General features: G+C 45.0%; 1 protein-coding gene across 1 annotated transcript in view; it reads left to right on the top strand.

The window, feature by feature from the left end:
• The window catches only part of CUL9 (cullin 9), a 535,945-nt gene that overhangs the window by 36,572 nt on the left and 485,999 nt on the right, over nucleotides 1-13,374 (top strand). The gene's annotated exons all lie outside the window — the stretch shown is intronic.

The following is a 13,374-nucleotide window of genomic DNA, read 5'->3' as shown; positions in this document are numbered from 1 at the left end:
AAACGAATGCTAAGCCGAGGTTGGTGGAGACTGGTAAAATGACCTTCTGTTGTGTAGGAGTTGTCTTGAAAGAGGCCTGTTTAGAAAATTGCTTAAGATTTATTTGTGGTTTTGGAGGGTTATGGCTTTACGGGGCTCTTTCTGGCTTGGATTACTGTACAACCCATGCCCATGGCCCATCTGCTTATAAATGGGGGATTGACGGACGTGTTTGGGTTGCAGCGGGGGAACCCGGCAGGGCTGCCTGCTTTCACCCTTGCTGTTTCTCTTTGGCTCTCAGATCCGTCAGGCCCCTAGTGTTTGGAGACTTTGGGTTGGGGGGAGGGAATGCAAAATTAGTCTGTTCGCGGATGACATTTTATTGTATTTGGATCAGGCCTCCATCCATTTGAGTGAGGCGTTGGCGCTTGTATGGGACTTCGGGGCCTTGTCAGGTCTGCAGGTTAATTGTAGTAAATCTGAACTCTTGCTGCTAGCTGGGGGACCCTCGGAACTGTGGCATGTTCTGCTCCCTATCCCGCCTTTGGTCTGTTATCTGGGAATTTATTTGAGTACCAACTCTATAACATAACATAACTTTATTCTTCTATACCGCCATCATCAAACAATTTCTAGGCAGTTTACATAGAAGAAGGCTGGACAATCAGCGAAATACAGTTATTTGAAATACAACAAATTTCCTAAAATATTCAAAATAAGAGTTCTGGTTAACAGTGGTATCCTCAGTTAGGAAATAAATTTGTCAAACAGTGTTGACTTAATTACTTTTCGAAATGCACCAAAAGACAACATAACTTCATCAAACAATGACCCCACCAGATCTGCTGCTTATTTGCTTGAAATGCTAGTGTTCTATCCAAAAAAGTCTTAGAAACATAGAAATAGACGGCAGATAAGGGCCACGGCCCATCTAGTCTGCCCACCCCAATGACCCTCCCCTACCTTTCTCTATGAATAGATATCACGTGTCTATCCCATTTGGCCTTAAAATCAGGCACGCTGCTGGCCTCAATAACCTGAAGTGGAAGACTATTCCAGCGATCAACCACCCTTTCAGTGAAAAAGAATTTCCTGGTGTCCCCGTGCAGTTTCCCGCCCTTGATTTTCCACGGATGCCCCCTTGTTGCTGCGGGACCCTTGAAAAAGAAGATATCTTCTTCCACCTCGATGCGGCCCGTGAGATACTTAAATGTCTCGATCATGTCACCCCTCTCTCTGCATTCCTCGAGTGAGTACAGCTGCAACTTATCCAGCTGTTCCTCGTATGGGAGATCCTTGAGTCCTGAGACCATCCAGGTGGCCATTCTCTGGACCGACTCCAGTCTCAGCAAATCCTTACGGTAATGCGGCCTCCAGAATTGCACATAGTATTCCAGGTGGGGCCTCACCATAGATCTATACAATGGCATAATGACTTCAGGCTTACGGCTGACGAAACTCCTACGTTTGCAACCTATGATTTGCCTTGCCTTAGATGAAGCTTGCTCCACTTGATTGGCAGTCTTCATGTTCTCACTGACGATCACCCCTAAGTCTCGTTCTGCTTCAGTTCTTGTTAGGATCTCGCCATTAAGGGTGTAAGTCTTGCATGGATTTTTGGCTTCCCAGGTGCATGACTTTGCATTTTTTGGCATTGAAGCTGCAACCAATTATTTTTGGATATGTAAATAAATTGGAATTCCTAGTTAACCTCGTTGGACTATATAACGCAAAATGAGATAAAAGGTAATTTGGGGCCAATCCCCCGAACCAGCTTAAAACAGATGCACGAAAATTTGAATAGCACTCGTGCTTCTACTGGGAGCCAATGCAACAGTCAATAGTAAGGACTAATATGGTCATTCTTCAACCCAAATATCAGTCGAACAGCCTTATTCTGTACTATTCTCAATTTTCTCAAGATTTTCTTTGGGGCTCCCAGATAGACAATATTACAGTAATCCAATATGGATAAAACTAGTGCCTGCACTAATAATCTGAAAGATAAAGGTTCAAAGTATTTTTGGATGGTCTTTAATTTCCATAGCGCAAAAAAGCACTTTTTTTGATTACTAAATTCGTATGTTCTACCATAGATAGTTGGGAATCTAGTATGACTCCCAATATTTTTATAGATTTTGAAATTGGGTAGTCATAGCTGTTTAAACAAAGCAATGGTCTAGTTAGTTTGCCTTTTGGGCTGGCCAGAAAGATTTTTGTCTTTTCTGTATTGAGTTTCAATTTAAAATTGATTGTCCATTTCTCTATCTCAGTCATAATATGGGAAATTTGTTTTAAAATATCATTGGTTAGATCGTTTAAAGGAATTAAAATAAAGATATCATCAGCATATATATATAGAAGTTTAGATTTAAATTTTGCAATAGATGTCCTAAAGATGATGCATAAATATTAAATAGCGTGGGAGATAATGGGGAGCCCTGAGGTACCCCAGATGGATTACTCCAGGAGTGAGAGTATTTACTATCACAGACCACTCTATATGATCTTTTCGTCAAAAAACCCTGAAACCAGTTCCACAATTTTCCACATGCTATTTTGCCACATTCTATTCTATGAACGTACTCCGACACCTTGATGCTATTGGGAAGCTGTGCCAGGATCTGCCATTGGGTCTGTTGGAATGAGCAGCATTGGTGAAAATGGTCCTGCTTCCTAAATTACTCTACCCCCTTCAAACAGTGCCGATTTATCTCCATCACGAGGATGAACTGCGTTTTAAATCTTTAATTTCTTGGTTTATTTGGAGGTCTAAGACTCCACGGGTGGCTCTGGCCAAGCTGACCTTGGCTAAGGGAGCTGGCAGACTGAATGTTACGGACATACGGTTGTATAATGTGGCTGCCCTTATGCAATAGCTTCACCAGGGCTATACAGGGTGTGATCGCTATTTTCCCTGGAGCCGTGTGGGTTGAGGGATGGTGCCACCCCTTCCAGTTCTTCAACTTACTGCACTCCCAGACGGATCATCTTGCTCGTTCAGGGGATCGTTCTTGTTTTTTTGTTGCCCTTTCGACAGGCTTGGCACCGGTGGTGGCATCGACATGGTTTGCCCACTGCGATATCTCCTTATTTGCTGTTCGAGGGCAACTCAAGGTTTCTGCCCAATCGGGGGCTGTTCATGTTCCGGGAGTGGGCACAGTGAGGCTGCCGTCACATAGTACAGCTGCTGGACCTCTTGGCGGCTTCCTTTCCTTCTTTTCAACAGGTCCAAGCGAAATGGGCGCTACCCCCTGCACTTTTCTTCTCCTTCCTTCAGCTGCGCCACTACTGGATTACTACCCGCCAGGATTGTGCGGGAGGTTGGGACTCTGGCTCCTTGGATCAGATCTTTGCGGCTACTCCTCCTGTACTCAATCGGTTGTCCCACTGGTATGGTGTCTTGCGGCTCTTCTCCCGAGTTCCTGGGATGAACACATTGAAGGGAGCGTTGCGAGGTGGACTTGGGACAGAGTATTACTGAGCCTCCGTTCCTGGACTGTTTTTGGACCCTTTATCTTTCCTCTAAGTCAGCAGACTATATCAGGAGCTTAAGTATAAAATTTTGCACCTCGCTCACATCACCCGGCATAGGGGGGGCACAGCTTGGATTGTTGGATAGTGATCACTGTATCAAGTGTAAATGTAAGCCTGGCACATCCATCCATCCACTCATTTCTTGAGTGCACTGAGCTTACCCTTTGGCAGGGACTCCTGGGCCTTCTTGAATTTGTCCTCCATAGGCCCGTGGAGTGGGATTATGGCACCCTCCTGTTGGGCTTCCAGGGCTTCTCCCCTCCCCAATGTAGATTTCTGTACAATGCCCTTCTGGTGGCCAAAAAATTGATTCTGACCTACTGGGTTTCTGAGGACTCTCCCCCCACCGCTCAATGGCGGACCAAGCTGAGAGAGATGGCTCAGTTTGAGATTAGTTCCTACGCTACTTTCCCACAGACTGGACATGAGGCATTATGTGACTTTATGGGAGGGCTTGCTGGATCTCCTTACCACCTGATTGCTCTTTGACCAAGGCAATACCCTAGTTTCCCGGAGTGCCCGCTCGGGACAGTACTCCGCTGGGGGGGACGTATAGGGGAAGTTTGTTTGAGTTGAGTGTCTAGGTTGGATGTTGTATGTTTGAGGTATGATTGCTGTGTGGATTGGGGTGTATGGGTTTCATTATACTAAACACTATGGCTGTTGGTCTAGTCGGGAACTGTACTGATCTCGTAGGGTGGACTAATTCGTTGTTTGTATTTTTGCTGAACTCCCCCTTGTTGGACTTGTTTTTTGGGGAGACTTGGCTCCGCGAGATAGTCCCTTGTTATTTCTGTTCTTCCTGTATTGTTCTCTTGCTGTGTATGGTTCTGTGCCTGGAACATTTTCCATTTTCAATAAAAATATATTTAAAAGAAAATGGGTAAAGACACAATTATTTGTAGACGCCTTTCTCTAGTCAGTAGAAATCTCTGGTTTAGCTGAAGAATTATTCATGATCTTTGCTGCTATTTTGCAGATATGTTTTTAGGATTGTTTGTTTGCTTTATTCTGTTCTTTTATAATTTATGTATGTAATTCATGAAACCGTTTAGTTTTAAAACGGTATAGAAATGTTTCTACTGTTCTCTTCCTGTATGGTGACTGTGAGGTCCTTCAAAGATTGCTGCTTGGATTTCCATGGACATTGAGTATTTACTGGGTCTCCATTTTGTGCTTTTCACCTATTGTTGGTACGAGGCGAGTTTTTTTCTGACCTATGATAAGTGAACTTCCTTGCTTTCAGCTTATGCTGTTATGTTAAGTTCCACGATAGAGTAGGTGTGTATTTAGAGTGATTTCAACTACCCCAAATATTGACTGGGTAAATGTATCGTCAAGGCATGCTAGGGAGATAAAATTCCTTGATGAACTCAAGGACTGCTTTATGGAGCAGCTGGTTCAAGAACCGACAAGAGGTGAAGCAATTCTATTTCTTCTGCAATCCCACTTTAATTCTGGGTACCAGTGGCTATTTCCGTCTACCCACCAGGACTTGTAGGAAGCCTCGAAACTTCAGAGAAATTAAACCCCTTCCCCTCATACTGGTTCTGTAAAGATCAGTCTTCCTTTGTTCAAGCCAGGCTGTATTTTTTTCTGCTTGTGTTTTATTTTGTGTATTTTCAGTCTTGCATGCGTGGTTTCACCCTCGTGCTGTGGAGGGTTCCCTGCGGGTACAGAAGACTGCAGACAATTGGAAAAGTCTGCTTCTGGGGGTTTCCTGCTTGTTAGTAAACCCTCTGGATCGGAGCTCAGGGACTGTTCCCTTGGGAGCTTGCTCACCCCAGGTTTGTCCACTAGTGGGTCGAGCACAGACTGTATAGTTCCGTGGAGGCGCCATTCTGCTTGGTGGGGCAGTCAAAAGAATTGAAGTTCAGCTTTCCAGCTATTTGAGGTAGAGATCTCCCCGTGAGATGTTTCAGCTCTGTCTGCAGTGTTTCCAGTCAGCACATGATTCTGTGAATACAGGATGACAGTCTGAATCAGCAATTTGGAGGGGGGGGGATTTGGGATGGTTTCCCTGCATGTTTTTTTGAGGTTCTTGTGGTTTTCCCTGGCTATTTTTAGTCACCTGTGGCACCATCTTGGATTTTTCTTGATTTGAATTTAAAGTTATTTTTTACACTTTGTTTTTAGAAGAAAACCATATAGATGGTCTCCCAGGGCAGGGTATGATAGATTCATGTTTCATTTGCGGTGGATGGCTGTCAGATGTGCAGCTGTGTTCCATGTACGCTGTGGCCTGCGAGCGATACGAGGCTTACCTGTATTCAGTGCCTTCAACCTCCAAAGAGGGTTTTCTAGTGCCTTCTACCCCAACTCCTAAGAAAATGGTGTTGGAGGGCCCTGGAGAGTGCAAAGGCGATGTTACGGTGAAGCGCAAGCATGTCTTGGGAGCTGAAGCTCGTAAATCCTGTAAACATTCCACATCAGGCATGCAGAGAATGGGATGTTTTTTCCCCAGATTTTGTTAATATGCTGCATCAGACATATTGGCTAAAAAGTCTCTGCCTGACTCCTGCTGGCCTTCGGTAGACTGGAGTCTTTTCTTTTGCCTCAAGTTTAATAAAAAAAATTGATGAAATTGCATTATCCGAATTTCTAAGTGATGTACGATTTTAAAAAAGGGAAGAACGAACAACATTTTAGTGACCAAAAATGAGTCATTCCATGTCAAGTGGACCAGGAGCCCACGCTCGACCCCCTTGAAATCCAACCAAATTTTACAGGGGTGTTGTCTAGGGTCTCAAATGAAACTCTGCAAAATTTTTGGGATCTATCTCAATTTGGTCAGAAGCTAGGGGTGTTTGAACAAAAGCAATCGATCCACTCCCATGCCTCGTGTGGCCTAAAACAGTGTTTTTCAACCTTTTTACACCCGTGGACCGGCAGAAATAAAAGAATTATTTTGTGGACTGGCAAACTACTAGGACTAAAATTAAAAAACCCCATTTCTATCCCATCTCCGCGAGTTTGGTCACCTCAGTAACTATAGAAAAATAGACAAATATAGTGCAAAATATAAACAGCAGATATAAATTCTCAAAACTGACACATTTTGATCACTAATTTGAAAATAAAATCATTTTTCCTACCTTTGCTATCTGGTGATTTCATGAGTCTGGTTGCGTTTCCTTCTGTCTGTGTATCCTTTCTTTTATTTCTTTCTTTCTGCACTCAGGCTTAAGAATTATCCCTTTCTATTCCCTCCCTCTTTCCTTCCTATGTCATTAGTGCCCCCTTCCCATGTCTTTAGTGCCCCCAGTGCCTCCTTCCCATGTCCTTAGTGCCCCTTCTTGTCTTTAGTGCCCCCAGTGCCTCCTTCCCATGTCCTTAGTGCCCCTTCCTGTCTTTAGTTCCCCCCGTGCCTCCTTCCCATGTCACTGCCTTCCACACTTTGTCCCACCCTCACCCCCCCCCGAAGCCAGCCTGCCTGTCTACCTCTCTTCCACCCTCCCTGACCAAAGCCAGCCTGCTTGCCTGCCTACCACGTTCCCTCCTTGCCCCGCAAAAAAAAAAAAAGCCTCCCTCCTTCCTTTCCCCTGCTCTTACCGCCCTGCCGCTGCTGCTAAAGCCAACAGGAAGTCTTCTTTCCGACGTCAATTCTGACGTCGGAGAGGACATTCTGGGCCAGCCAAGCAGCGATTGGCTGGCCCAGAACGTCCTTTCCGACGTCAGAATTGACGTCGGAAAGAAGACTTCCTGTCGGCTTTAGCAGTAGAGGCAGGGCGGTAAGAGAAGGGGACCCGGGGAAAGGAAGGAGGGAGGGACAGGAAATGATCACCTGTCCCGTTGTCCCCGAGCACAGCTTCGGGATGCTGTCCCGAAGCTGTGTGTGGGGACAACGGGACAGGAGGTCTGAGAACGTACCTATGGTTATTTTAATCTTGCCGGCCCTGTGCGGACTGGCAGAAATTTCCTGCGGACCGACACCGGTCCGCGGACCGGCAGTTGAAGAACAGTGGCCTAAAACGCCAACTTTGCTTAAACACTGTCTAAAATTTAGCAGTTTGGTACAACATCTTGGGGCAAGTTTCTATGCCAAGTTTGAAATCTTTTGCGAATGTGCTTCCATTTCTACAGGTGAGCAAAGTAGGCAAAAAAATTCACGAACAAAAATTTTTGGAAAAGTTTGGCTCCATAGTGCTGCTGGTAGGTAAGACAGCTGAGGGTACAACTTTATCAGCAGACATGTACCATGAGGTACTTCCAAGATTTGCAATACGAGCTTTTACAGTCAACTGAAGCTGAAGATGTGACCATCCCCCCCCAAAAATGGCTTTATGCATTTATGCAAATTCTCACTGTTTTAGATTCAAATATCTCTGTGTAGGGTTTTTTTTTAAAAAAAAATATCATTTGAAAGTGCATATTTTTTGCATCAGAAGCTGTCCTGTTTTATCTTGGACCCAACCTTTCTTTAGTGAGAATTAAAGCTTCAAAGATAAGCATTAGTTGTATATGTGCACGAATGTTTAATATTGAAAAGAGGCATGTTGTATGCAAATGAACACGGTACATGAAGTTTCACAGTTCAGTTCAGATTTCATATACCTACTGTCACTGAAAGACATTCCCAATAGTCAGATAATACCATATAAATTTCTAAGCTTTATTAAATAATAATAATAACAGTTTATATACCGCAGGACCATGAAGTTCTATGCGGTTTACAATTTTTAGAAATGTTACAGATTAAATGGAATAAATTAATTATTGGTAGTTCTAGCGATCATTTGTTGAGGATTGAGATTGTATAGGTTGGTTTCCTAAGTATTTCAGGAACAGATGTGTTTTTAGGCGTTTCCTGAATTCCACATAGGTAGTGGGCACAAACAATTGTTCGAGGTCTTTACCCCATAAAGCTGCTTCATGTGCGAGAAGATGTTGGTAATGACTTTTAAATTTACAACCTCTGACCGGTGGAGAGACAAAGTTCAGATGTGAGCTTCGTTTGTGTCTGTTGGTTGTGAAGGAGAAAAGGTCTGTTATGTATTTAGGGGCTAGGCCATAGAGTACCTTGAAGCAGAAACAACCAAACTTGAATTTCACACATGCCTCCATCGGCAGCCAGTGTAAAAGTCGATAGGAAGGTGTCATGTGATCGAACTTTTTCAGGCCACAGAGTAGTCTGATCGCTGCATTTTGAACTAGTTGCAATCGTCGTATATACTTTTGGGGGAGTGCCAAGTAGGCGATGTTACAATAGTCTAGTTCAGTGTTCTTCAACCTTTTTACACCCGTGGACCGGCAGAAAAAAAATAATTATTTTGTGGACCGGCAAACTACTAGGACTAAAATTTAAAAATCCCGTTTCCGCCCCATCTCCGCGAGCTCGGTCCCCACAAATCATCTGTTCCCATCCACACAAGCCTCAGTTATGATTTTATATTGAATGTATTTTATTAAAGTATAAAAAGAAACAATATTCTGTAGAATTGTCATTTTATAAATACAAATAATTCAGAGCAAGGATCAACAAAACCCCTGTCTCCCCTCCCCTTCACATATATCCCCTCTACTATCAAGAAAACTGAACAAGCCAAATTATTACAGAATGCTACACAGAAATATCATGCTAACAGAATACTGAAGTAACACATGACAGGAATAGTTTTAGGGGAATGCAACTAGGGCAACTGCCCCCTGGTCAGAGAGCGCCCTAAGCCAGCTGAAAGCTAAAGAAGCACTGCCTGGGTTTTGCAGTCCCCAGTTATGTCTAACACCAGCTCTAGCAGGATATATATTTCAAATCTGATATATTCTAATCACAAAATAGAAATAAAATTATTTTTTTCTACCTTTTGTCGTCTCTGGTTTCTGCTTTCAATCTTTTTTTCACTCTCTTCCTTCCAGCGTATGCCCTCTCTGTCTCTTCAATCCAGCATCTGCCCCTTCCATCCACTATCTGTCCTCTCCCCCTTCCATATGGTATCTGTCTTCTTTCTATGTCCCTCTCCCCTTTCCATCCAGCTTGTGCCCCTCTCTCCTATTTACATGATTCATTCCAGCTTCACTGCTCTCTTCATTTTTAATCTCTCCTACACCAGATCTATCATCGTTGTCCCTCTGCTTATTTTTCTGCTGACCCCTTCCTATCATCAATCTCTCTACTTTCTCATGCCTGTGTCTCCCCTTCCCCTCCTCTAATCTCTCTGCCAGCTGTTTCCTTCCTTTTTTCATTCTCCCTTCCCTCCTCCTCCTGTCCAGCAGTAACTCTCTTCCCTTCCTCCCCTCCCAGCAGCATCTCTCCGTCTCCCTCTCCAGTAGCAGCTGTCCCTTTTTTTTCCTTGCCCAGCAGCTTCCCAGATTCCTTTCCCTCCTCCCCTCCCAGAAGCATCTCTCCTTCTCTCTCTCCAGTAGCAGCTGTACCTTTTTTTCCTTGCCCAGCAGCTTCCCAGATTCCTTTCCCTCCTCCCCTCCCAGAAGCATCTCTCCTTCTTCTCCCTCTCCAGTAGCAGCTGTCCCTTTTTTTATCTTGCCCAGCAGCTTCCCAGATTCCTTTCCCTCCTCCCCTCCCAGAAGCATCTCTCCGTCTCCTTCTCCCTCTCCAGTAGCAGCTGTCCCTTTTTTTCCTAGCCCAGCAGCTTCCCAGATTCCTTTCCCTCCTCCCCTCCCAGAAGCATCTCTCCTTCTTCTCCCTATCCAGTAGCAGCAGTCCCTTTTTTTCCTTGCCCAGCAGCTTCCCAGACTCCTTTCCTCCCCCCCTCCCAGAAGCATCTCTCCTTCTTCTCCCTCTCCAGTAGCAGCTGTCCTTTTTTTTCTGGCCCAGCAGCTTCCCAGATTCCTTTCCCTCATCCCCTCCCAGATGCATCTCTCCTTCTCCTTCTCTCCTCTCCAGTAGCAGCTGTCCCTTTTTTTCCTGGCCCAGCAGCTTCCCAGATTCCTTTCCCTCCTCCCCTCCAGATGCATCTCTCCTTCTCCTTCTCCCTCTCCAGTAGCAGCTGTCCCCTTTTTTTTCCTGGCACAGCAGCTTCCCAGATTCCTTTCCCTCCTCCCCTCCCAGATGCATCTCTCCTTCTCCTTCTCCCTCTCCAGTAGCAGCTGTCCCTTTTTTTTCCTGGCCCAGCAGCTTCCCAGATTCCTTTCCCTCCTCCCCTCCCAGAAGCATCTCTCCTTCTTCTCCTTATCCAGTAGCAGCTGTCCCTTTTTTTCCTTGCCCAGCAGCTTCCCAGATTCCTTTCCCTCCTCCCCTCCCAGAAGCATCTCTCCTTCTTCTCCCTCTCCAGTAGCAGCTGTCCCTTTTTTTTCCTGGCCCAGCAGCTTCCCAGATTCCTTTCCCTCCTCCCCTCCCAGAAGCATCTCTCCTTCTCCCTTTCCAGTAGCAGCTGTCCCTTTTTTCCCCTGCCCAGCAGCTTCCCAGACTGATAGTGGTTTTCTCCCCTCCCAGCAGCTCTTCTTACTTCCCAGCGCAGCGATTCACGAAGGCAGCCTCGGGTCCTTTGTTGGGTCGCGCCGCCTCTGCGGAAAGAGGAAGTTGCATCATCAGAGGCAGCCGCGACTCAGCAAAAGCCCCGAGGCTGCCTTCGTGAATCGCTGCGCTGGGAAGTAAAGGAGAGCTGCAGAGAGGGGAGAAAGCCACTGTCAGAGGCTCCCCAAGATCTCTCCGGCCCAGCGCACGCTTCCGATGCTGATCTTGCCGGTCCTGCGCGGACCGGCAGGAAGTTCAAATGAGTCAATCTTGCCGGTCCTGCGCGGACCGGCAAAAATTTCCTGCGGACCGATACCGGTCCGCGGACCGGCGGTTGAAGAACTGTGGTCTAGTTGACTCAGTATAAGGGATTGTACCAGAATACGGAACGATGAGCCATCGAAGTAAGCTCTGATGGACCGAAGCTTTCAAAGGATGTGAAAGAGTTTTCTGATCAAGGAGTCTACCTGGTTTTTCATGGTCAGGTTCTGGTCCAGTGTTACTCCCAATATCTTCATAGTGGGTTGAATGGGATATATAAGGTTAATGATGCACATTGGTGCTTTAGTCCATCCAGTCTGGCGACCCGCACTCGCGGAGACCAAGCCAGGTGTTCCCTGTTGAGAAACCTTGTTTACTCGTATCCCTCAAAGTGCAAAAACCACATAAAGTGACAAAGATCAGGAAATCGCATGAATTCAACTTTTAACTCAGTTTCTTGGACATGGTTTTGAAAGTCTGGTCAACACCCCTGTAAAATTTGGTTGGATTTCAAGGGGGTCGTGTGTGGGCTCCTGGTCCACGTTTCATACCTAAACAGAAGGGAAGCGGGGGGAGGGAGGACTACAATGAATTATAGAAAAAAAAGAACATAAAAGGGGATGACATAAGGTTGTGGCATTGTTTATATTTTTATTTTTTTAAATGAGAGAGGCCAGATACGCTTTCCATACCTCTGCTTTCGGAGGAATCACCGCGGCAGCTGCAGATGTGACCGATCTGGCAGATCTCCAGGATCCAGACTAGTGCGGCGCCCCTAATTTGGGGGAAAATCCCACTGTGTGCAGATTTTTCAAGCATGCGCATCTTGTGAATTTGATCTCTGAATTTCTCTAGCCTGTTTCCTCATGAGTGACCTGATCATCCTGACCAAGTTTGGATTCTTACATCTGGGTGACTCCTGAGAGTCCCTTGAAATGTGTGGCTTTATCCCATGGTGGATGCCTTTAACACCTGCTTTGCTTCCCTGAAGGTGGATTTCTTGGTGGATAAAAGCAATGCAGATCAATAGGTAAATCCTTATGTCACTCAGTTAGTAAATGTGATGTGCACCGTGTTTCGGGGGTCCTTTGGGAATATGTATGAATGAAATAAAGTTGAACGAAGTGATTATGGTGATGAATAGAAAAATGAAGTGAATATAGGGAAATTTGATCAATGTGCGAGAATGGTAGTACTGTGACAACAGGATGAATGTAAATGATTATTTTTAAGTAGTGGAGAAACTTAAGAGGTGTGAAAATATACTGAAAATGAGATAATTGTGCAACAGAGGTGAGTGACAAAATATTTGTAAGTAAGTGACAAATTTTATAAAATAACAAAGACAAAAAAGGAGGGAAAAAGGAACAAAACTTACCAATCCATATATACCACATCTTAGATATGCCAAAAAAGCATGTGGAAAGCTGTGAATGGAAAAAAACTGAATGAGAACCGAGTTAAAGATGAAATAGGGAAAATTTCAATATATAAAAAATGAAATGCAATTGTGAAATGGGTGCTAAGATAAAAAATGGGAAGAGGATGCCAAAAGGGAATGTACCCGGGGGGACTAGTCCAATGAAGGTGCGCATTGCCAGGTGGAAAAAACAGCTGTTTCACATTGATGAGTGTTTAAACAAAATGGTGGACAAATTGAGAATACGAAATGCCCAGAGTCCCTCCCCATCAAGCAGTATAGATGTGCGAGGTATGGAGGAAAAACCAAACAAATCTATGTACTGCCATTGAAAAGTGAATGGAAGTACGACCTGAAAATTAAGGCATTAACCAGTGTAAAGCCTCTAGTGCAGGGGCGTCATACTCAATCACATAAGGGGCTGAAATCTAGAGCACAGGCCAAATTTTTTATTAAGATACTCAGGGGTCCTTTTATTAAGGTGCACGCTAAAGATTAGCGCATGCTAAATACTAAGGCATCCACTATATTCCTGTGGGCATCTTAGCATATAGCACACCAGTGTTCTCCCTAGCTCCTTTTAGCCGGGTGCTCCACCCGGCTAATTTAGTTGAGCGCCCAGCTGTCATCTGCTGCCGCCGCTGCTCATCATTGAAGAGCCACCAAAAGTTCCCGCCTGACTTTTTAAAAAAAATACGGCAGCAAGCGACTTGAACCTGTGCTCTGGGGCTCTAACGATACCACTGTCCATGCCGGCTTCCCTTCT

Source organism: Geotrypetes seraphini, chromosome 3 (assembly GCF_902459505.1).
Source record: "Geotrypetes seraphini chromosome 3, aGeoSer1.1, whole genome shotgun sequence".
NCBI classification, from domain to species: Eukaryota; Metazoa; Chordata; class Amphibia; order Gymnophiona; family Dermophiidae; genus Geotrypetes; species Geotrypetes seraphini.
The sequence above is the reverse complement of the archived record's forward strand: the minus strand, read 5'-3'. Positions and strand labels throughout refer to the sequence as shown.